This window comes from Mustela nigripes, chromosome 4 (assembly GCF_022355385.1).
Source record: "Mustela nigripes isolate SB6536 chromosome 4, MUSNIG.SB6536, whole genome shotgun sequence".
NCBI lineage: Eukaryota > Metazoa > Chordata > Mammalia > Carnivora > Mustelidae > Mustela > Mustela nigripes.
In genome coordinates, this window is record NC_081560.1 from 74,646,632 (window position 1) to 74,669,772 (window position 23,141).

At 37.3% G+C, this 23,141-nt stretch overlaps 1 long non-coding RNA gene and 1 other non-coding gene across 3 annotated transcripts in view; one reads left to right on the top strand and one right to left on the bottom strand.

Annotated features, from left to right (window-relative positions):
- Positions 1–23,141, bottom strand: part of LOC132015101 (uncharacterized) — a 165,278-nt gene that overhangs the window by 25,200 nt on the left and 116,937 nt on the right. The window lies entirely within an intron of this gene.
- LOC132016939 (U12 minor spliceosomal RNA) lies at positions 7,865–8,017 on the top strand. The gene has a single exon (XR_009404063.1). It is a non-coding gene; the product is annotated as a U12 minor spliceosomal RNA (small nuclear RNA).

Here is a 23,141-nt window from a genome sequence, read left to right on the forward strand (position 1 = left end):
TAAGGGATTCTGAAAACATAAGAAAAAATGAGGGAATGGTTTGAACAGACAGTGTACTAAACAAAATACACGGGTTTAAATGGAAAGTGCATCATATATACATACACACACATATATAACCATATATATATGGTTATATATGTTGTTATAGATGATTTTATATATATATATATATATATATATATATATATCCATCTGTGTGTGGACATATGTACACACACACAGGCAAAATAAGCACATAAATAAATACTCCAAAGCCATGAAACAACACTATATACTTACTAGAATTTCTTAAATTAAAAATTCCCACTCTATAAAGTAATAGTGAGGCTGTATAGTAACTAGAGAAGTAACTAGAACTCTCATAGGCTGCTGGTGAGGATGTAAAATGTCACAAACACTTTTGAAAACAGTTAGTTTCTTAAACCATTAAATATATACACACACCACATGACTTAGCTATTCCAGTCCTTGTATCACCTAAAAGAAATGAAAAAAAAAAATGTTCATATAAAGATTTGTATCTTTTCAAATGTAGTGATCTGAAGGGGTATGTGCACCCAAATGTTTAAAGCAGCAATGTCCACAATAGCCAAACTACCGAACAAACCTAGATGTCCATCAACAGATGAATGGATAAAGATGATGTGGGGTGTGTGTGTGTGTGTGTGTGTGTGTGTGTGTATATATATATATATACACACAATGGAATACTATGCAGCTAATAAAAGAAATGAAATCTTGCCATTTGCGACGATGTGGATGGAACTAGAGGGTATTATGCTGAGCAAAATAAGTCAATCAGAGAAAGACAACTATCATATAATCTCCCTGATATGAGGAAGGGAGATGCAACATGGGGGGTTTAGGGGGTAGGAAAAGAATAAATGAAACAAGATGGGATCAGGAGGGAGACAAACCATAAGTGACTCTTAATCTCACAAAACAAACTGAGGGTTGCTGGGGGGAGGGGGGTCGGGAGAGGAGGGGTGGGGTTATAGACATTGGGGAGGGTATGTGCTATGGTGAGTGCTGTGAAGTGTGTAAACCTGACGATTCACAGACCTGTACCCCTGGGGATAAAAATACATTATATGTTTATAAAAAAAAATTTAAAATTTAATAAAGGTAAAAAAAAAAAAAGATTAGTATCTTCTCATTCAGAGAAGTTTTATTAAGTCAAAACTTAAAACACCCCAAATATCCATCAGCAGGTCAATGGATAAACAAAACTGGGTATATATAGAATGGAATATTACTCAGCGATAATAAAGAATAGACTCCTGGATGAATCTTGATAAAACTACGGTGAGTGAAAGAAGTCAGAATAAAAAAGAGTATATACTGTATGATTCCATTTGTATAAAACTCTATGAAATGCCAACTAATCTAGGAAGCAGTGCAGTGGTTGCCTGGGAATGGGAGTGATGTGCACTGGGGTAAGAAGGGCTAAAATAAGTGATGATAAAGGGGGACATAGGGGAACGCTTTGTCAAAGGGTTATTGGAGGTAGTGGTTATGTTCATTGTCCACATTCTAGAAGAATTTGCAGAAGTATACATATGTCAAAACTCATCAAATCTCACACTTCAAGTATGTTTAGTGTGTTGTTTATCAATTACAATTTACAAAGCTGTTAAAAATGTTCCTTGTGCAGCTCTGAAGTGATCTGAGTTGCACTTTGAAAGGTTGACTATAAGGCAACATTCTCTAAGATGAAAGAAAGGCTTAGGTTAGGACTTCCACAAGGAGGTATCTGTAATAGTGATAATGAGAGTTATTAAGAGACGGTTGAATAAATTGTGTGGGAATGGAGAAGAATGAATGATTCAGTACTGTTGGCTCATCTGTGATGGTATTCCCTTACTCCAAAAACAGAAGCTGAAAATTATTTGGCCTCCAAAAGCCCACTGTAGTCTTATGAAGCATAACAATTTCTCTCCTTCAAGTTTAGTCTCAAGATTAAGACTGTTCTCAGAGTCCAGAAAGGCAGAGGAATACTACATAAGCTTCACCATATTAATTAGATTTGCTACCATGTATTCAAGCAACAAGTATCTTTTGATCACCTTCTAAGTCTGTGCAAGGCTCTTGATTAGTCACCAAGATACAGGGAGCTCCACACATACAACTGGGATTGCCAATATATTTAGCAAGATGAATGACAATTAAATGATTGCATTTCAGAGCCAGAAATGACTTACTGGCCTGGTGTTAAGACCCAAGGTTTCCAGGTTTGGCTTTTAATTTGTGCCCTATATAATTATACATATAATTTTTAGGGTATCATGCATGTACCAATTACTGTGTTGACAGGTATAGTCCAAAAGTCCAACATCTATCTTGAGAGAAAACTTTGTGCCCTACATCAACCTTTGTTTCTCATAGTCAGGCTGGCCTCAGGACAAATAAAATTACATATAAATGCACCCTGACTTTTATTTCCCCCCATAGGTTCTAAATAATTTGGCTGTAACTCTTTGGGGATGACATTCATGAAAAACCCTATAATCTTTGTTATTGTGTTTCTCAGCTGCAGGTACTTCCAAAGCTGTGATTTATCTAAATTGTATTTTTGTGAAAGGGTTATAAAGGGGATAATGTGAAAAGTCTATTGGGATATTGTTAGTAAATTTATAAAATTACTTTCTGTATCCAGTTAGAGCAAGTAATTTTTTCACTCGCTGCTTTTAGGGCAGGCTTATGTATCATCGAAGATGTCAAGGGAATAAAAGTTAAGCACCCAAACTAAAGATTCTTTGTCTAAAACCATGTCTGTTAGGACAAGTTCATCATTTATGAAGCCCAAACATAGTCTTCAGATGGGTGAGCCACCTGAGCCCAAAGCTACAAAACTGTACACAGATATTTCCAGAACTCTTCCTCTTGCCCACTTTGTACTGCTCCTTCAGATGTAGGAGTGAGTTACTGGTCTCAGTGCCATATACCTACCACAGGAGCACATTCTCATGGCTGCTTGATGCAACCAAGGCATCAGTCCCTACAAAGGGCTTGACTCCAAAGAGAAGTCTGTCTTATATAATGGGTTCTCCTAAGCACTGCTATGCCCTTCTGTGGCTGAAAGGAGCTGACGGTACAAAATGCTAAGGAGGGTCTGACCTTCTCTGCTCTTGTGAAGATGAAGTCTTACTCTATTCACAATACCACAGCACCAAAGAATTTTGGAATCTCACCTGACTTCTTGGTGTTAGGTTGAGCAGTCAGTGAGTATGGAACATTTCAGTTCCTTAGTTCTGTAACCTTTAATCATATGTCTGGAACCTTTCCATCTTAACCATCTAGTTAATTTCTATGGATCCAAGAGAAATGCAAAGAGCCTATGAGCCAGAAGTCGCTAGCATGAAGTCCAAAGTGAAAGCTAGCTGGGATTAGCGGCCGATAACAGTGCTCTGCAAGGAAACAAAGTTTTAGCAACCATTAGAACATCCAGCTGGGAAAATAGCAAAGTGTGGGATCAGAACTATCAAAGCCCGATTAATTCATTGCCTAATTTCTAAGCTATGTCAAATGTAGTGCATTTAGTTGCTGGGTCACAAAACTGCATAAGGAAAACTGATAACTTGTCCCAGCTCAGCAGAGACTACGGAGACAAAGAACTAAATGCAATGTGATATCTTGGGGGTTGGATTCTGGAACAGAAGGAAATTCATGGGAAAACTGGTGAAATCTGAATGAAGTTTGAAGTTTAGTTCACAGTAATGCATCAGTGTTGGTTTCTTAGCTCTGACAAATACACTGTAGTAATGGAAGATGGTACCATTAGGGAGACTAAAATGGGCGGGAGCTTGGGAACTTTACAGGGATTCTCTATGTTGTCTGCAACTTTTCTGTAAATCTAAAATTATTTCAAAATAAAAAGTTTAAAAGTGAGTAAGACAAGATTCTTATCCTACAGTAGATCATAATGGGAAAGATATTATAGTAAAGAGAACAACTCCATTCTAACACTAAATGATTTAACAACAACAAATAAAAATTCCTAAGGCTCAATGGTGCATCGGACCCGCAGAGCTCCTCATCCACACTAGAGTTTAATGAGAGTACCTGAGATCGATTCTAAAGGCCTGGCAGGAAAAGGAAATGTTGGCCAGAATTACAGGTAGGAGGAAAGGCATGAGATGTATGGCGAACCAACAGATAATTTGGAAGGGCAAAGGGTAAGACTAGAGATGGGACCGGATCCATCTGTGCCAGGCTCACGTGCTGGGCTAAGGACCGGGAACTCCACCTGGGGGTGATGGTGAGTAATATCATCAGATCTGCAACAGCATGCATTTTTGGAGGCAGAGCTGAAAGTAGGGAGAAAAATTAGGAACCTTTTGCAATGCTGTGAATGAGGCAGAAATGGTACATAGGGAGAAAGGAACATAAATTTGAGAATTACAAAGGAAGTAAAATAAGTAGTATTTAGTGAACCTGACTTGAGGCCATTGAGTGCAGAGGGAAATAATCTAGCAGACAAAAAAATATCTTTGGATTATCACTCTACTATGACATGATACAATAATTAATTTTCAAACACTAATAGCTGACTTGTGAAAAACAGGTGAAACTCTGCTTAGTTCCTCTGCTGTGGATATGACACAAAAACTTGCAGTCAACAAGGCACCATAAATTCATGCTTTTAAAACCCATATGCTTGAAACAAAATAGTAATTGATAAAATATTAAAAGTGAAACCAGAAGCACATAGCTAACTTGAATATAAGTTAAGATGTCTGTGAAGCAGAATGAAGACCTAAAAACTTTTCTTTTAAAAATTTTTCTCTAAAATACAAAATTTATATTTTAAAAAAAGGATATAGGAAAATGAACCTAAGCGAAAACAATAAATCAGAACATGGGAACTAAAATCACAAGATGCATTTTTAAAAATAAGAAATGAAAGAAGACATTTTCAAATTTCATTTTAAAATAGTTGCTTCTGTTCTTAAAAAAGCAATGAGGTAGGTAAGAAAAGCAAATCCAGTTACGAAATTGGCATTTTCAAATTTCGAACAACACAACACTTGACAAAAGCAAATAGAACACCCAGGTAGAAAATGCTAGCCACATATGTGAGTGGTCATATTCTGTCTGTTTATTTCTTTGGGAAAGTGGCCGTTTCCATATGTGATCATTGTTTTAAGAAACCATTGGTACCAGGATATCTGGCTGATCATAAATAAATGGCTTCAGCAATAAGTCTCCTATCCCTTCTCTTGAAGAAAGTTTAGTTCCATGAACATAATAATGCTGTTATAGGGTCATTTAAAATATTCCATTGTGTCTGGCATACAGTAAGCCCTCAGTAAATCCATTACTATTCCCCAAAGCATCAATGATGTAATTTATTACTAGTATTGTTATCATCATTATTAGGCACTCAGATAGTGTTAGAGATGATACAAGTTGTAAACTATTTCCCCTTTCTCTCCTTTCAATGAAGACCTACCAGCTCTTCCTTTGTTCTGATTTCCAAAGACCTCTGAATAGTTCCTTATTCATTATTTAGTTTTCCTTTCCAAAAACACTTTCCTTTTTTTCCCTTTATCTCTTATTTTCTCAATCATGGAAACCTCTTTGATTACTCTGTTTCTGTAAATAGTATCACCATTATTCCAGGCTTAAAACCTCAAACTAATCTTTCAATATTCTATCTTCTTATTCAATTCAATTAGCTATCATCTGGGAAAAAAAAAAAGAAGAAGAAGAAGAAATGTATCCTTTAATTCTCGCTCACATCTGTCCATTTCTTTGCATCATCATCACCAGCTTTAAGGTTTTAGGAGATCATAGCTAGCTAGCTATTATTACATCGCATCTGATTTGATTCCCCATGTCTCCTCATAGTAAGCGTTCCCCTTTGCACACCAATATGTAAATACTGTATTCAGCGAGTGGGACTCAATAGGGTGCAAGTGGTAAACAGCATTATTCTTTCTTCTATATTCAAACGTGCTCGTGCACTAATTCTCTCCCTGCATCTGCCACGAGTCACAGGCAAATATACAATGGAATGAAAGAACAAAATCTTTCCATTTGCAAGAATGTGGATGGAGCTAGAGTATATTATGCCAAGCAAAATAAGTCAGTCAGAGAAAGACAAACACCAAATGACTTCACTCATACGTGGAATTTATGAAACAAATGAACATAGGGGGAAAAAAGACAGAGAGAGGCAGACCATAAACCAGACTCTTAACTACAGAGAACCGAGGGTGATGGGGGTAAGGTGGGGGGTTTATATGGGGGATGGGTATTAAGAGGGGCACTTGTGATGAGCACTGGGTGTTGTCTGTAAGTGATAAATCACCAAATTCTACTCCTGAAACTTATATTACACTATATAGTAACTACCTAGAATTTAAATAAAAACTGGAAAAAGAAAGAAAATTTTCTAGGCCCTTTTGGTCACAGTCTCAATCTGGTCCAAAACAATTTAAAAGTCTTCCCCTCCCTTCTCCAACCTCCGACTAGCCCTGACAGAGTCTGTATCAGATGTAAGCCTGCAATGAACAGTGGGGACTTATTTTATTTCTCCTCTGTTCCTCTGTCACATTCTCCTCCACTATTGGCTCTTCTAACAGACACCTCAAGAGCCAGGACACAGGAAAAATGTGATGAGAGATAAACAGAGTTGTGACAGGTGGTTAACTAAAGGCATTCATCCTTCCGGATGTGACGAAGGCACAAATACTGCTTCATTTCCATTCATTTCTCATTTGGGGAGCACTTTTTTTCCCCCCTAAGACAGAGCATGCAAGCAGCAAGGGACAGAGAGAGAAGGCAAGAGAGAATCTTAAGCAGGCTTCACATCCTGCATGGATCTCAATGCAGAGCTCACTCTCACAACCCTGAAATCATGACCTGAGCCTAAATCAAGAGTCTGACACTTAGCTGACAGAGCCACCCAGGCACCCCTCATTTGGGGAGCATTTTCGTGGGCTTTCCAAAGTGTGTCTCTTAGGACTGCTGACTGCAGTTATCAGGACACGGTACATAGTGATCCCCTGCAAGGGCGATATAGACCTAAAGGTGCCCCTGTCCAGAGAAGCTCCCTCTGATCTGTTCACCCCCCACGCATTTAAGATAGAAGTGAGCATTCACGACACTAAAACCAAAGTTTTCCAATCTGCTAGCATGCTTTCCATAGTCCTACAGGATTCAACGTACATATTCAACCCCTATTATTCTTAATTTCTACTGAAATTTGGTAAGAAGAATTCTATCTTTTACTGTTAATACTGATGCTTTCGGGACGCCTGAGTGGTTCAGTCGGTTAAGTAGGTTAAGTATCTGCCTTTGGCTCGGGTCGTGATCCCAGGGTCCTGGGGTAGAGCCCCACGTTGGGCTCTCTGCTCAACAGGGAGTCTGCTTCTCCCTCTCCCTCTGCTCTTCTACCTGCTTGTGCTCGCTCTCACTCTCCCTCTTTCAAATAAATAAATAATATTTAAAAAAAAAAACTAATGTTTTCAACTCACACTTCTATGAAAAGTCATCATATGCTCATAAGGCCCATAAGGCTATTTTCTTAGGCTAAGATTCTTAAACTAAAGCTCTCTCTAATTTTCTCTGACTGGTCATTCTAATCTATTCCCTACAACTAAGCCAATCCAGAAATCCTGCACTGTTCCAGATCTAATCACTGCTTTCTGAATTCTGGCCTTTTTGTACCTCCAGCCTTTCCTCCACTCTCCACCCACAGACAGGACTCTTTTCCAATCTTTATTTTCAATGAAACTGTGAATTTGATTAATTCACACAGTAAAGGAATTAATTGAAGGGATAGTAGAGAGTTCACATAATCACCTGGAAAGCCAGAGAACTCTATGTGGAAGGAAACTGAGAAAGGAAGAAATCTATCCATTAAACTTATGAGTAAGGAAAATAACAATTTGAGATGACGCCAGAATCTTCACTGCTAATGTGAGATGAATTTGTGACTGGATACAGGTTGCCCCTAAGCTGATCTGCCTACTTGGTATCATGCCTGGAGTCACGATCTGCACGTCCCCCTTTAACACTAAAAGAGTAGACTGGTACAAGCTAATAATCAAGACTGAGAAGGTGCTTGTTTCCTCCAAGTAATAAACACGGTTAATCCAAGGAAGGAAGGGAGGGGCGGAAGGAGGGAGGGAGGGATGAAGGGAGAGAAGGAAAGAACCCAAGATTATTTCATAGGAATGATCTGTTGGGGAGACCCTCAACGTTATCAGTCATCATTACACCACTGGGCCCTCCAGTCTTCTGCAATCACAGCAAATGATCTCTCTCCCTGGCCTTTCCCTTTGCTTTATTTCCAAAAGGTTGAAAGTTCCAAGCAAGCACACACAGTTAGTCATGGCTGACTCACACGTCCACAACTCAAAAACCACAGGGCAAGGGAAAGTTACGTAGCATGGAAGATTAGTCAAATATATGATGTAGGGCACATATCATTGTTTTTATAAAATCCCAAGAGAATATATTAAAAATAATTTGAATTCAAGGGAGATATCCACAAAGCAATTAGGCACAGACATATACGCAAAAACTCAATGTCTCCCTTATACAAAAACAAAGAAAACCACAATGCCAAAGACATCAAACACTTAAAAGGGAAAAACAAAATATAGACCCTTATGAAGAAAACTTAGGGGTACCTGAGTGGTTCAGTCAGTTAAGCATTAACTCTTGATTTTGGTTTAGGTCATGATATCAGGGTCCTGGAATTGAGCCCTGCGTAGGGCTCCATGCTCAGTGGGGAGTCACCATGAGGGTTCCCTTTCTCTCTCTGAAACCCCCGACTCATGCACATTATATCTCTCTCTCAAATAAAAAAAAAGAATCTTTTTAAATTTAAATTCAATTAGCCAATATACAGTACATCATTAGTTTTAGATGTAGTGTTCAATAAATCTCTAAAAAAAAACAATAAACACTAATTTAGATGTATAATGGAAGAATTGAATAAATAAAAACATTCATTATTTTTGGGTGGAGAGACTGAGTATTTTAAGGTAGCTTTATTTATAATCCAAGATGAATCTGGATTAAGATTTGTAGCCATACCCCTCCTTACTGAACAATAGGAATTTAGTGTTAAATTTAGTGTTAGATTTAATTAATTTGATTGAACCTATTTATCTTTTATGTGGGAAGGAGTGGTGTGTGTGTGGGGGTGTGTTGGGTGTGTGGGAGTGTGTTTGTGTGTGTGTTCTGGAAATGATTTGAAATTGGCCTATAGATAATTTATAGATACTTAGGTTAATATGCTTGATATTAAACATGAGTAATTAAACAGAAAAAAGTGTCTAAGTTCAAGGTAGAGTCACAGCATCCACATTTCTACCCAAAGTGTTCATATTTCAAATCTGAAATCCCACTAAGGAAATCATGTTAACTTTTAGCTTATCTTCCAACCTGTCAAGCATTAAACATGGTCACTTATTCATGGACAGATTCCATTGTATCCTCCATCTAGTTCAGAAACTAGAAGGTTAGATTATTCTTAGTTTTTTTTATATTCCTTTGTCCTGCTATTAGGAGTCTGAACAGATGAGAAGATAGGATCTAAGATTGTTAAAACTCATTTTACAGAGTCTCCTGTCTAATTATCAGGTTATACTCCAGACACAATGTCATTACTGATGGAGATTTGATGAGGGTTGGAAATTAGAGAAAAAATAAATAAAGCTGAGAACACTCAGGGAACTATCATCAAATTGTTAGCCAATTTGAATATTCTATTCAGTGGATATCTAGAACAAGACTTGTTTTTTACTCCCCTGATCTTAACCGCTTCCTTTACCAACTCCTATGACTGGAGAATATCAGAAGGTCCGAAGTCCTGTGTAACAAAATAAAATGCTGAAGCCCTGCCTAGTATCAATGTTCCTGTTGTCAAGTGCCTTTGCTGTACCTCCAAATCTCCACCCATTGTCCGCTTGGTCTAGAGCCACTGGGGGAGGCTACCTAACTTGTTCCACCTCAGTCGTCCCCAGTCCTCATGTGTTCTGAAGAAGAATATGTCAATGTGCTCTCACTAGTCACTTTTTATCTTGAAGAAGTGAGGTGTGGATTTGTTTACAAAAAGAAAAAAAGAAAGAAAGAAAGAAAGAAAGAAAGAAAGAAAGAAAGAAAGAAAGAAAAGAAAAGGAAAGAAGGAAGAAAGAAAAAGACAAACAAATAAAATGGGAATGTTATTCACCCAAACATCTTCCCCTCAGATACAGAAAGACTCAAGTGGATCCATTGGTTACTTACCAGGTCCTTCCTGGTAAATCCCACTTGACTGAAATGATATTTCCTACATTAACTAAGAACATTAAAGCTCCTTTGGTTTGGAAAGAGAATATAATATAAAAAGTTACCAGAGCCAAGTCCCTTTCCAGCATTTCATGGTGGTCAAAGCAGGCCCTCATATAGAAAGGACATGCTGCTACCCACTCACCCGTTCAGAAAGACAAGGCATTCATTCACTCATCCAACAAGTATGTACTAAAAAAGTACTAATGCCAAACACTGTGGACTCAGGAGTGATAAAAAAATAAAAGACAAAAATTCATGTCCATGGACTTTTATATCCGAGTGGGGAGAGACAGCCAATAAACAAAATAAATAATACCCCCCTTTCAGGCTCAATATTAGCCTGTTTCAACCACATTGTTCCTTGAGGCCACAAAGATTGTGGTGTCAACTGACTTTTGCCTGGTTGGAATCTTGTTTCTAGTCATTTCTCTGCTACTTTTCTTTCTTGCTGGTTATCTCCACTCCAAGGGTTTTCCTTTACTACTACCTCCAATCCAATGGACTACTACCTCCAATCCAATGCCTGCAATTTAATGAGTTTCTGCTAAAAACAGTACTACCCCCAGCAACGCCCATTACACAGAGATGCAGTGACTGGAAAAGAACCACTGTTTATTACATTTCAAGAAGAAAAAAGCTGGGGTCGCACATTATTTATGAAATGTTTATGTCATCCAACAAACACAGCAGCTCTTCCCTTAGCCACTTCACTGTTCAAGTCTTTTTTTTTTTTTTAAGATTTTATTTATTTATTTGAGAGAGGGAGAGAATGAGAAAGAGAGAATATGGCGGGGGAGGGTCAGAGGGAAAAGCAGACTCCCTACTGAGCAGGGAACCCAACAGACTGAGTCCTGGGACTCCAAGATCATGACCTGAGCCAAAGGCAGTCGCTCAACCAACTGAGCCACCCAGGCACCCCTGTTCAAGTCTTGTAATTGAGAGTTCAGGTTTTCAGTTTTTCATTCTTTTATTTTTTTTAAAGATATTATTTTTTTTTATTTTACAGACAGAGATCACAAGTAGGCAGAGAGGCAGGCAGAGAGAGAGGAGGAAGCAGGCTCCCCACTGAGCAGAGAGCCCGATGTGGGGCTCAAACCTAGAACCCTGGGATCATGACCCGAGCTGAAGGTAGAGGCTTTAACCCACTGAGACACCCAGGTGCCCACAGTTTTTCACTCTTTAACCTTTTATGATACTGCTTGACCTAGTAATATGCTAGTCAATCTTCATGCCAGATCTCATTATATAGCTAGTTAAATACAAAAAATCATACATTCAAGATATAAAAAAATAACACCTATTTTTGAAACAACTTTGTTAGGAAGGCAAGTTAAAAAAACTTTATTGGGCTCTGCAAATAAATTTGGTAGGGGTGAAGGCTCTAAGCTCAGAACTCCAAAGTTAAATTTCTAATTTGGCTTTTTTTGAAGTGATGGAGCTCCTGTCTATTTTAACACGTCTGGTGTGAAGATAAGTCTTCACAGATTTAGAGACAAGTGAACGTGCTTTGGAAGTATTTGCACTTTATCTCTCTGATGAGTGTCTTTTAAGAACAATAAAGAGATTTATTTCTGTCAGGTAGTAGTGAAAATATTATGAAGGCCGTTACTGCTTTGATATTTCATGAAAGGCATGGAGCTATGGCAGCTGAAGCCTGAAAAAAGAGGAACTGGACAATGTCTACTGAGTTGAGAAACAGAGAGTAGGGCAAGGAGGGAGCAGAAGGGAGATGACATGTCCTCCATTTAGCTTTTCCTAATAGATGACATATTTAGGGAAATCAAAATAACCATACATGTAAGAGAATGTCTATTTAAAAGATTCATTGATTATGGTACTTTTTATAGTTCTAGCATGAAGGGCAACAATTTTTCAGATTATAATTCTGTACTAAGAACTCTGCTTTACTGAAAATATGAACTTGTCATAAAATGTTAACTGTAAATTTATCCTGACTATAAAATTAAGCACGTTAATGATTTATGATAGAGAAGCTACCAATAACCAATAAACTATTCAGGAGTTGGAAATGGGACAGTAAATGTCATTCTAAAGAATGAGTTTGGGGGCACCTGGGTGACTCAGTCGGTTGAGTGTGTGCCTTTGGCTCAGGTCATGATTTCAGGGTCCTGGAATGGAGCCCCAAGTTGGGCTCCCTGCTCAGTGGGGAGTCTGTTTCTCCCTCTGCCCTACTCCCCTGCTCATGATCTCTCTCTTTCCCTCTCTAACAAATAAATACAATCTTTAAAAAAAAAAGAAGAAGAAGAAGAAGAAGAAGAAGAATGCATTTGTTCAAAATTATCTTTCTCTTCTGGGACACAAACTTTCAAAACACATTAAGAGTTGGTGTAAATCAGCACTACCCCCCCCCCCCTACTGCCCATGACTAAGAGCTACAGGTCCATAACAGGATAGAAGAGGAACTGAGATGATGTGTTTCTAAGCTTCTAAAGTTATTTGGGAGAGTAATGTTATATCTGTTTAACCTAATAAAATCTATGGATTTGAATTATTTATTTTGTGCATTTCATTTTTCTATTAATTTATTTTACAAAAATATCTCTCTGAAACATACAGAAATTAAAAATAAAGAAAATGAAGAGAAAGGACACACCTTCACTGAAGTTAGAAAACAAACAGAAAAACAGCAAAGAAACAAAAAGAGTAACTGAGATAATGGAATGGAATTTTGGCTTTGTTTCCTTTAATTTGTAAGGGAAATTATTTTTTTAACATAAGAGAATGCTTATTTCCTCTGCCACTACCTGCAATGACTAGTATCTTTCTTTTTCAAAAATGTTTTATTTATTTATTTGACAGAGAGAGAGAAAGAGTGAGCACAAGCAGAGAAAGCTGTAGGCAGAGGGAGAAGTAGACTCCCCGCTAAGCAGGGAGCCTGATGCGGGACTGGATCCCAGGACCCTGGGATCATGACTCAAGTCAAAGGTAGATGCTCAATAGACGGAGCCACCCAGGTGCCCCTATAAAGGAAATTTTTTTTTTTTTTGACAAAAATTCTGCCACATAGGTTAAGACGACTTCTTGGAGGGCTTATTTTTTTTATTTTTTATTTTTTTTTTAATTTCCTCCTCTCAAGTCCCTGATTTCCTTTAGAGTATGGGCAACTTGCTCTGGCATTAATTTGACTGGGTCAAATATATTGCTTCCATCAGCTTCAATAAAGCAGATTTTTTTTTTCATTTTATTTCATTTGTTAATAATCTCAACAACTTCCCTTTAATTTTTTTCACACAGCCACATATTTCTAATAGAATTTTCAGACTTAACTAGAGCCAATTTCATATCCTTGGTATTACAGTAGGTAATTGGTTGCTTATCTCTCTTTTTCACTCCTGCCATAGATTTATCCCTACTCAGTGAGTGTCAGTTCCAAAATATGGCTGCTCTTTGTCAAGCTTTCTTTTCATAGGCTTTCTGTGGATTAGCATTGGAACTAATGGAAAAAGTCTTACAGTCAAGGGACCATCCTCCCACCATGATCACATCGGCTTCATGACAGAGGCAGAGAGTCATACATGTTGTTCCCGCCTCTTCTCCATTGTGTGTACTGCCGCAGCTGTCTGGACGTGGTCAGCATATTCAGGGAGCAAAGGAAAATAACAAGTAGGGAAAGCTAAATATTTTCCACCACATGAAATAATCAAGTTCTTTACCTAATGAGCAAATTCCTGTTGTAGAGAGGACAAGCAGAAATTAAGCTTCTGAAGAACAACTAAGAAAAACACCCTGAGACAGCAGATCCTAATAGATAAAAACTCAGGGGAAAAAAATCCACCTATAATTTTTTCCCACTTTGTCTAAAACATGCTCTAGTTTGGCTTTACACTTTTTTTCCTGTTTTATGACCTATTTTTGTTTTTTATTTTTTATGTATTTTTTTCAAGTTTTTGTTTTAATTCCAGTTAGTTAACATACAGTATAATGTTAGTCCAGCTGTGCAATATAGTGATTCAAAAATTCCATATATCACCCAGTGCTCATCACAACAAGGGCCCTCCTTAATCCCATCACCTGCCCCACTGGGAACCATCAGTTTGTTCTCTACAATTCTTGAGTTGGCTCTCTTTTTTTTCCCCCTTTCCTTTTTTGTTTTGTTTCTTAAATTGTTGGCTTTGCTCTTGAGCAGAGAAAGAATTACAGGGGCTTTCAAAAGGCAATTCTTTAGTATTGGCAATAAAGAGTGAACTACTGATACAACAACATGAATGAATTTCAGAAGCATTGCATCAGTGAAGGAAGGAGACACAAAAGAGCATACATAGACTGAATTCATTTATATGAAGATCTACCCAAAACAAAAACAAAAACAAAAACAAAACTGATCTCAGTAGTGAAACATATCACCATAATGAGTACATCCTGAATGCGAGGGGTAGAAGTAGGTACTGACTTAGAACAGAACTCTCTGGAGTCACGGTAATATTCACTATCTTCCCAGGAGTTTGGATCACACATATCTGTCAAACCTCATCAAATGGTATGCTTGAGATGTATGCATTTCCCTGTGTACAAAATGTACCTTAAAAATAGAAACAGAACAACTAAGAACCCTTTAATTATATGCATGTTGAAGTGTCTAGAATTAAGTATACGAATATCTCTCTTTGAAATTTCATTCAAAAACTGAGATAGACTGATGGCAAGACAGAAGATAGGTACAGATGGATAGATAATATCAGTAAGCAAATATAGAAAATATCAATCATAACATCAATGAGAACTATGGGTATTCACCATACAATCCTTTCAACCCTTCTGTATGTTTGAAATTTTTTCATAATAAAATGTTTGTTGGGAGAAAAATAGTTTTTTCCTCTCTGAGTCCAAATGTATCTCCCCAAAATTCTGTCAGGTCCTCTGAAATGGCCCCCATTAAGTACTATAAGACTTGTTAGATCATTTTCCCAGATCTTGAAATGAAAACTCAAATGGGATGTAAAAAAAAAAAAAAAAAAGAAGAAGTACTGAGAAGAAGAAACCCCACAATTAAACAACTATTCATATACCTGGCAATATCTCATTTAATTCTTGAGAGAACTTAAATTAGGTATTGTTTTGGGTGCCAAGATCATGTTTTTTTTGTGACAATGGCCACTTAAGTTCTACAGTCACTTAAAAGAAAACAGAAATTAGTGTTTCACACAGCACTCTAGATTTTATTAATGTCTTGATGGCTTTGGGGGCAAAGGAGGCAAAAAAAAAAAATTAAAAATCTCCCAAACAGACATTCTAAAGAACCATTTTAAAAAGAGTAAAACACCTCCCCCATCTTTCCATCATGATCAATCCCTTCTCTTTGATAGGGAACATAGTAGGAGACAATTTTCTGCCTTTTGATGAGCCTCGGCAGTGTATAACATTTAAGCCAACATCTTGGTGCTTGATGACCCTAGTCAAGTCAAGTACTGATCTTTAAGATACAAGAATTGCAATTGTACAATGTCTTTCCACTGTCCCAAACTTAGACACTGGAGAATCACAACTGGCTCCAAGCAAAGGAGAAAAGGGAATGGAAGAAGTGATGTTCTGTGAAAAAAACAATTTGGTTTGGGAGGTAAAATGTCACATTCTTGGCTTAAGCTACTAAACCTGGGGTAGATGATAGATCCTGAAGTTCAGAGCTCTCCAAGCTGGGTCTCTAGAAGGGTTTACCCTCTTCCACCATAAGCCCATAAACAGGTTTCACACAAAAATTTATAAAGAAATCGTAGTTTAGAGAGCTTATGATCTTGCCTAGAGACACACAGCTAGCGTAGGAAACTGCAGGTCAAATGCTGAATGGTTTTCCTCTACACCAAGTCAGGAGCTATATAGTGTGAACTGGTTACTAGAGCCGTTTCTAGATACGTTGCTAAAAATGAGCCCTGAGGTCAAGAGCAGCCTTCCTCTGAAAAGAAAACAACATTGGAACGTGAAGCCCTGCCTGGAGATGGCAGGACCGGATGGAGTGTCGGGAGAGCTGGGAGAACAATGAGAGAGAAAACATCAGAAAAGTTCTCAAGACCATAAACAGGAAAAGAGAAAGGCATCAAAAATCTATGTCACCCATTCACCAGTTACACATTATTCTAACTGGTTATTTCCACAGCAGAGATGGGGGTTAGCATATTTCACGGTTTGTCTGGGTTTGTCCTGGTTTGTTCCTTTTGTTCTGTGAATTGTAAATTTCAGACACCTTCTTTAGAAAGCAGAGATTTATACTGAGAAGTGATTCATTAGGAGGGGAAAAAAAAAAAGTGTCTTATGAGAAGGGGTCTTTTTTTTTTTTTTTTTTTTTTTTTTAGAAAGGGGACTTTTTTAAGTTGAATGTGATTATAATTAAATTATAGCTGAAAATATTTTGTGTAGCTACCTTTTTAGTAACCCCACTGTTGACTCATGAGCTTATTACCTCTTAGAGAATCAATCCAATTCGGATGACGTTTTATGCAGAAGCTTTGAGTTCACAGAAATTCTGTTATTCTTCTTTCAAAAAGTGGTCTCTCTGGTCTAGGCATATTGCCCAGATTCCCAGGTAATCTTTCCCATCTATCATACTTATATTATTACATAAATGTCTATTTCATGTTCAATATGAATTTTCATTTATGCTTTCAAATATGATATGAAATCTGTTTAAAGAATGGGAAACCATCATCTCTGGTTCTTAAGTTTTAGTCCCCAATTTACTTTGTACTTAGTCTTATTTTATATATGTGGTGAAATAAATAGTCATGATGTGTCCAAGATGAAATGGACTGAAGGAAATCTCATTTAACTCCCTGCAAAAGCTAGATAACATTTCTAAGTTTGTTGAGCTATTACATAGTGAGAGTTTATTACAAGCCTTTTATACTTTGTCCAGTTGCTGCAAAGATGTGTGTTATCTGCAGCATGCAAAAGGATTCCTGTGGCAGAGTTCAAAATAAATTTGGATTGTGCATGCTGTGTCACTGATAAGACTGATAGATGAAGGAAGGAAACATGGGTGTGTCTCCTCCTAAGGAATCTTAGTAGGAGCTGGGGCCCCTCTCCTGTATACATCACAGCATCAACTATGTAACCATGAACATATCATCTTGTGTCTCTAGACCTCAGTTCCCTTATTTGTAGAATTAAGAGGCTGGGGTTAAGACCTTCCCAGCTGTGAAACAATATAATATTTGGATCACAATTTGAAAAAAGACTTTTGAATCTTAAACAACAAAAAAAGTAAATATAACTTTAGGACATACTGAATGCTCAGTGTGACCAAACACTATGTAAGTATTTTCCTTATGTTGCAGCATTTGATGTTTAAATTAATCCTGTGAAGAAGCTGAGGGGGAATGGCATACCAAAGGACAAGATGCTGAAGAACAAAATAGAACAAAGATATTTAAAAAATCATCCAAGACCATATAATTAGGAAGTAGGAGAACCAAGGGTCAAGGCCAGGTCTCTCAATTCCACAGCACATATTACTAATCAATATGATATCCTGCTCCCCAACCCCCAGTTGGGATTCCAAAGAACAGCTGCTTTGACACTAAGCAATTAAATAAACAATAAGACTTTTCCACTGGGGCCCCAGTTTTCTAATGTTTAAGTGATGGACTCAGCGAGATGGCTTAGAAGATTTCTTATTCCATGGCAATCATTTTCCTACCATGTCTAATTTCAAGTCCTTCTTTGATGCCCATAAAAACATTACTTAAGAAGTTTCATAAATCAGGGCACAAGGGTGACTCCATCAGTTAAGCTTCCAACTCTTGATTTCAGCTCAGGTCATAACCTCAGGGTTATAGGATCAAACCTCATGTAGGGCTCCACACTGAGCTTGTCCCTCCCCCTCCCCCTGCTTGTTCTCTCTTTCTCTCTCAAATAAATAAATAAAATCTTTTTAAAAAAGAAGCTGCATAAATCACTTCCTTATGGCAATGTCCCAAGCAAATAAGTAATAGTAGTTCAAAACCGATTGTTTATAGGGGAGATGGAGAAGAGTAAAGAAATTTGAAAGATATTCAGGAAAAACAAAGTCTACAGATTTCAGTTACAGATGGCTATAATATAGCAGGAGAGAAATGGGAGGAAGACCCATGGGTTTCTTACTTTTATAAAAGGCTGATGTAGTGTGATTCATAGTTGGCCAAGAGTATTCGGTAAAGGGACAAGAGTATTTAGTATAGACCTACTTTTCAATTTCATAGTTAAAATTTTGCATCTAATACAAATACTGCTCCTTCACAGTGAGAGAAGAGCAGGTAATAAACTTGCACAAAAATCTGCAGGAATAGAGCAGTAAAGGGGACTTATGAAATAAGAAAGAAAAGGTGTCTTCGTCCTTTCTGCTCTATCTATAGACATGATTATACAGATAAGTACAGATCACATATACATGTCAACGATCCATCATCAGAACCCTAGTCACATGGTTCCTGATCTCAATCTAGATTCTCTCTACACCTCAGCCATCCTCCCGTGCTGAGTACATTCTTTGAATCTGACACAGCCTCACTCCCAGCCTGTCATGAAAGAAACGGGATTAAAATTTCACTAACGACAGGCACTTACTGGTGCTTGCATTTTTTTCCACACACCTCAGCCTACATGTTTCAGATGTCAGTTCATAATCTCAAATCTGTTTTCATGGGATGATGTTCTGTTGAGGAATATGCAAGAGGAATAAGAAGGTTGGCCCTCTGAGACTCAAAAAATAGGAAAAATCTCACAATAGTGATAATACTGCCAAAAGCCCTAAGTTTCTATTTTAGAATTTCTCCATAAAATTCCTCATGAACATTTTTCTTCAATTCCATTCTCTTACTACATCCTTTATTTGGGCCATGCATAATATGATAATTAATATTCAAACTTTCCAGCTGCTGTGGAAGGAAGGATGATTTTACTCTATAATTCGACAGCTGTTATAATTGCTGCTACAGCAGTTTACTATTCCTGATTTTCAGCAAAATAAAGATTCAATACATAGATCATTGTCTCTTAGTTTTCAAATGTCCCTTTTCATGGTATCTAGAGAATATTTTTGAATTATACTTTTTCGAAGTTATTAACAGGCAGAACCTGGTGGCTTATGATTCTCTTTTCTATAACAGCCAAGAGAGCATTAATACCAGTAGTGGAAAGCAGGACATAATGTTAACACACACAGCATCATCGATACAGACTCATTATTTTCCAAGTGTATATAATTTATACCATTGTCTTGTTTTTTTGCAATATTCATGTATACCTTTCTTATTAATGTTTCTTTGACTTAAGATATCTAGTTCAATATATTTATTTATAAAGAAAATTATATCACTATAGCTTAAATGAAAACATGAGTTTTTTTTTTCAAATATGTACTAAAATAAATTTATACCTACTTGTGTTAGACTGCCTTTAAAGATGGCCCTGGGGAGCCTGGGTGGCTCTGTCTCCGGCTCAGGTCATGATCTCAGGGTCCATGGTTCGAGCCCCACATCGGGCTCTCTGCCAGTGGGAAGCCTGCTTCCTCCTCTCTCTCTCTGCCTCTCTTCCTATTTGTGATCACTCTCTCCCTCTCTGTCAAATAAATAAATAAAATCTTTTTAAAAATTTTTAAAAAAAGATGGCCCTCATTGATCCCTAGCTCCTGATGTGCAAGCCCTTGTATAATCCCCTCCTCTTGAGTATGGATTGGACCTAGTGATTTGCTACTAATGAACAGAATACAGCAAAGTGATATGATATCACTTCCATGACACCCAGGCTGAACCTTGACTGGCACAGTTAAACCTAAACCTTTAGGGGTAGGACCCAGGCATGAATACTTCTTTTTAAGGTTTCTCGGTAATTCTACTTGCAGCCAAAGTTGAGAAACACTACCTGAAATTTAGGACTGTGCCAAGGAATGGCCCCTGAGCCTTCTCTTTTCTCTATCAACCATTATTCCTTTGGTGATCTCACTACTTCAAGAACCACATAGGTGCCTAAAACTCATATTCTATACATCTATATCTAACATGGATTTCTCCCTTGAAATCAAGACTCCTATACTCAGCTACCAACTCAATTGAATACCATTCTAAATAAACATTTTAAAACTGTGCTCTTGACTTCACCTCCAAATTTGTTCCTCCGTTTTCCTCCTCTCAATAATCAACAATCCCACCCTTCAAATACTCAGGGGGGAAAATATGTGTACCTCATATGTAATCAGCAAATCCTGTAGGGTTTTTTTTGTGTTTGTTTGTTTTGTTTTGTTGTTGTTGTTGTTGTTGTTTTTTTTTTTTTTTAGGGAGAGAGGAAGTAAGAGAGAGGACACAGAGAGAGAATCTTAAATCTTAAGCAGGTTCCATGCCCAGCACATTGCCCAACACATAGCTTGATCTCACAACCCTGAGACCATGACCTGAGCTGAAATCAAGAGTTAAAGGCTTAAATGACTGAGCCACCCAGAGACTCCAGTATAGGTTCTATTTTTTAAATATATCCAGAATTCTACCTTCTCCTGTCACCTCTGCTACTACCACCCAGGTCCAAGCCATTATTATATATCATTTGATATACAGCAAAAGCCTCTTAAATGCCTCCATTGTTTCCTTTATTTCTCTTTACATTCTATGATCCATTCTACAACCAGAGCAATCTTTTTACAATGTGTTAAATAATTTTACTTATGAGATCAATGGTTTCCACTCTCACTAAGAATAAGTCAAACTCATTACAGTGAGGTATAAGAAACTATGATATCTATAATATCTACTCTTCCCAACTGTGACCTCCCTGACCTCATGTTCTATTACATAACTCCAGCCACAGTGGTCAACTTGACATTTACCACACATTCCAGGGTTACTGCCACCTCATAGCCTTTGCATTCTACAGTTAAACTGCCTGAAACTCATCCTTCAGAACTCTGTGTGGGCATTTTCTTATTGGCTTCTAATCTTTGCTCAAGTGTCCTCTTCTCGGTGACACCTTCACAACCCCTATTTAAAACTGCAAAACCCGCCCATATGATCCTTTCTTATTTGCTTCTTCTTAATAGTTCTTATCACTATTTAAACATGCACACACACATATAAACCCACACACTTGTGTGCATATATATGTATAAACACTGTTGGGGAGAAATAATTTTCTTTACCCTTGAAGGTTCTTTTGTCTGGAATAAAACTTAAACTGACACAAGACAGATTAACTGGAGAAAATCACATTTAATTACATACAAATGGGGAATCCACATAAGCAGGAGAAATTTCAAAAACATGCAAAATGAGGTATGTATGTTATTCTGGACTAAGGGGTATTGGGGGGGGGGGGGTCTAGGGCCTCAAAGAGAAGAAAGGAAATTCACAGGAAGATGAAAGTAAACATTTGGGAAGAAAAATGTTCATTGGGTCATCCAGAAACAAGGGAACACAGGACTTCAATCAAACAGGTCTTGCCGCATTCCTTCCTGTCTATCACAACTAGATCACATTGTACTGTTGTAATCTATGGTGAGCTCCTGCCTTGAAGCATTTTCTCTGTGTAAATACTTTTAGGCAGTTAGGTGGGAGGTACCAAAAAAAAAAAAAAAAAAAATTCCTGAGTCTTCTGTTTCTTAAAAATAATCAGCCCAAAATAAGCCACAAGCCAAAGAGGAACATTTTGGGGTAGCAGATTTCGCTCCCTTACAACACACATATAGACACATACATCAATATTGTCTGCCTCTGTCCATGAGAATGTAAAGTCCTTAAGATAAGAGATTTCTGTCTGCTTTTTCACTGTCTGTTTTGCTCACCAGAATAGTCCTTGACATACACTAAGTACTTTATTAGTATTTGCTGTATTTTTAGTGATAAATCTTGTTTGCTTCAGGAAAAAAAATGTGATAAACATAATTTTACCATCCCCCTAAAGAATGATAATTATACAAACTTTAGGGGTAAAGGTATTTTAGAATTTAGAGATAGATTTTATTACATTTTACTCAAAATCATTCACGAATTTTTATTAAGCTTTTCATTTGAGACTGTGGTCATAGATTTTGTGGACAACTTCTCATTCTCAAAGGTGTTCTTTATAATAGTCTTCTGCCACAATTTACATTGCTAGGGTCATCCATGGAGACAGGCATTAAAATAAATCTATATAAATATGTAATTACAACCAGCTTCCCATTCCTGTCTTGTGAAGTACATGTTTTCATACAGTAAAGAGAAACGGTAACAGCCACATACTTTATAATTAATCACCATTGATTCTTTTGGGTTCCTTACTTGTCAGTAACATCATTTTTCAACCTGATATGGTTGTACTCCAAGTAACTAAGCCATCACCTAGAAACCCACTGCTATTTTTCCAAGGTTATAATCTTTAAAAATTAACTAATTAAACTTCTACCAACTATGAGCTAAGTCAGGGGGATCTGTTTCTTATTCATTTAAATGGTATTTCTCATTCTGTAGATTAATGTTTAATAAGAACATAAGACCTTTTTCATCTGAAAAGCAAATTTTGTGATATAATGTTATTGTCAAAGATCTATTTTAACACACAGCTAAGTGGTAGTTTGCAATGATAGGTTAGGGAAAATTTTCCCAAGATAAATTATTCTGAATAAAAGAGGTTGATGTAATGATTGCATCTTTGCAAACAGACAAAGAGAACTCTCATTTATAATATTATAATGGTTACAATTCAGGTAATGCTACAAATATATCAGAAACTTCATATATATTTACTCATATATCCCACACAATATTCTATGAGATGGGTCTCATTATCCTCCCTTATAACCACAACAAAACAAAACAAAACAAAAGGCTTGCCAAGATCACACAACCTATATGAAGTCAAGATTCCAACAAGTTTTCTTTCCCAACTGCTTATCT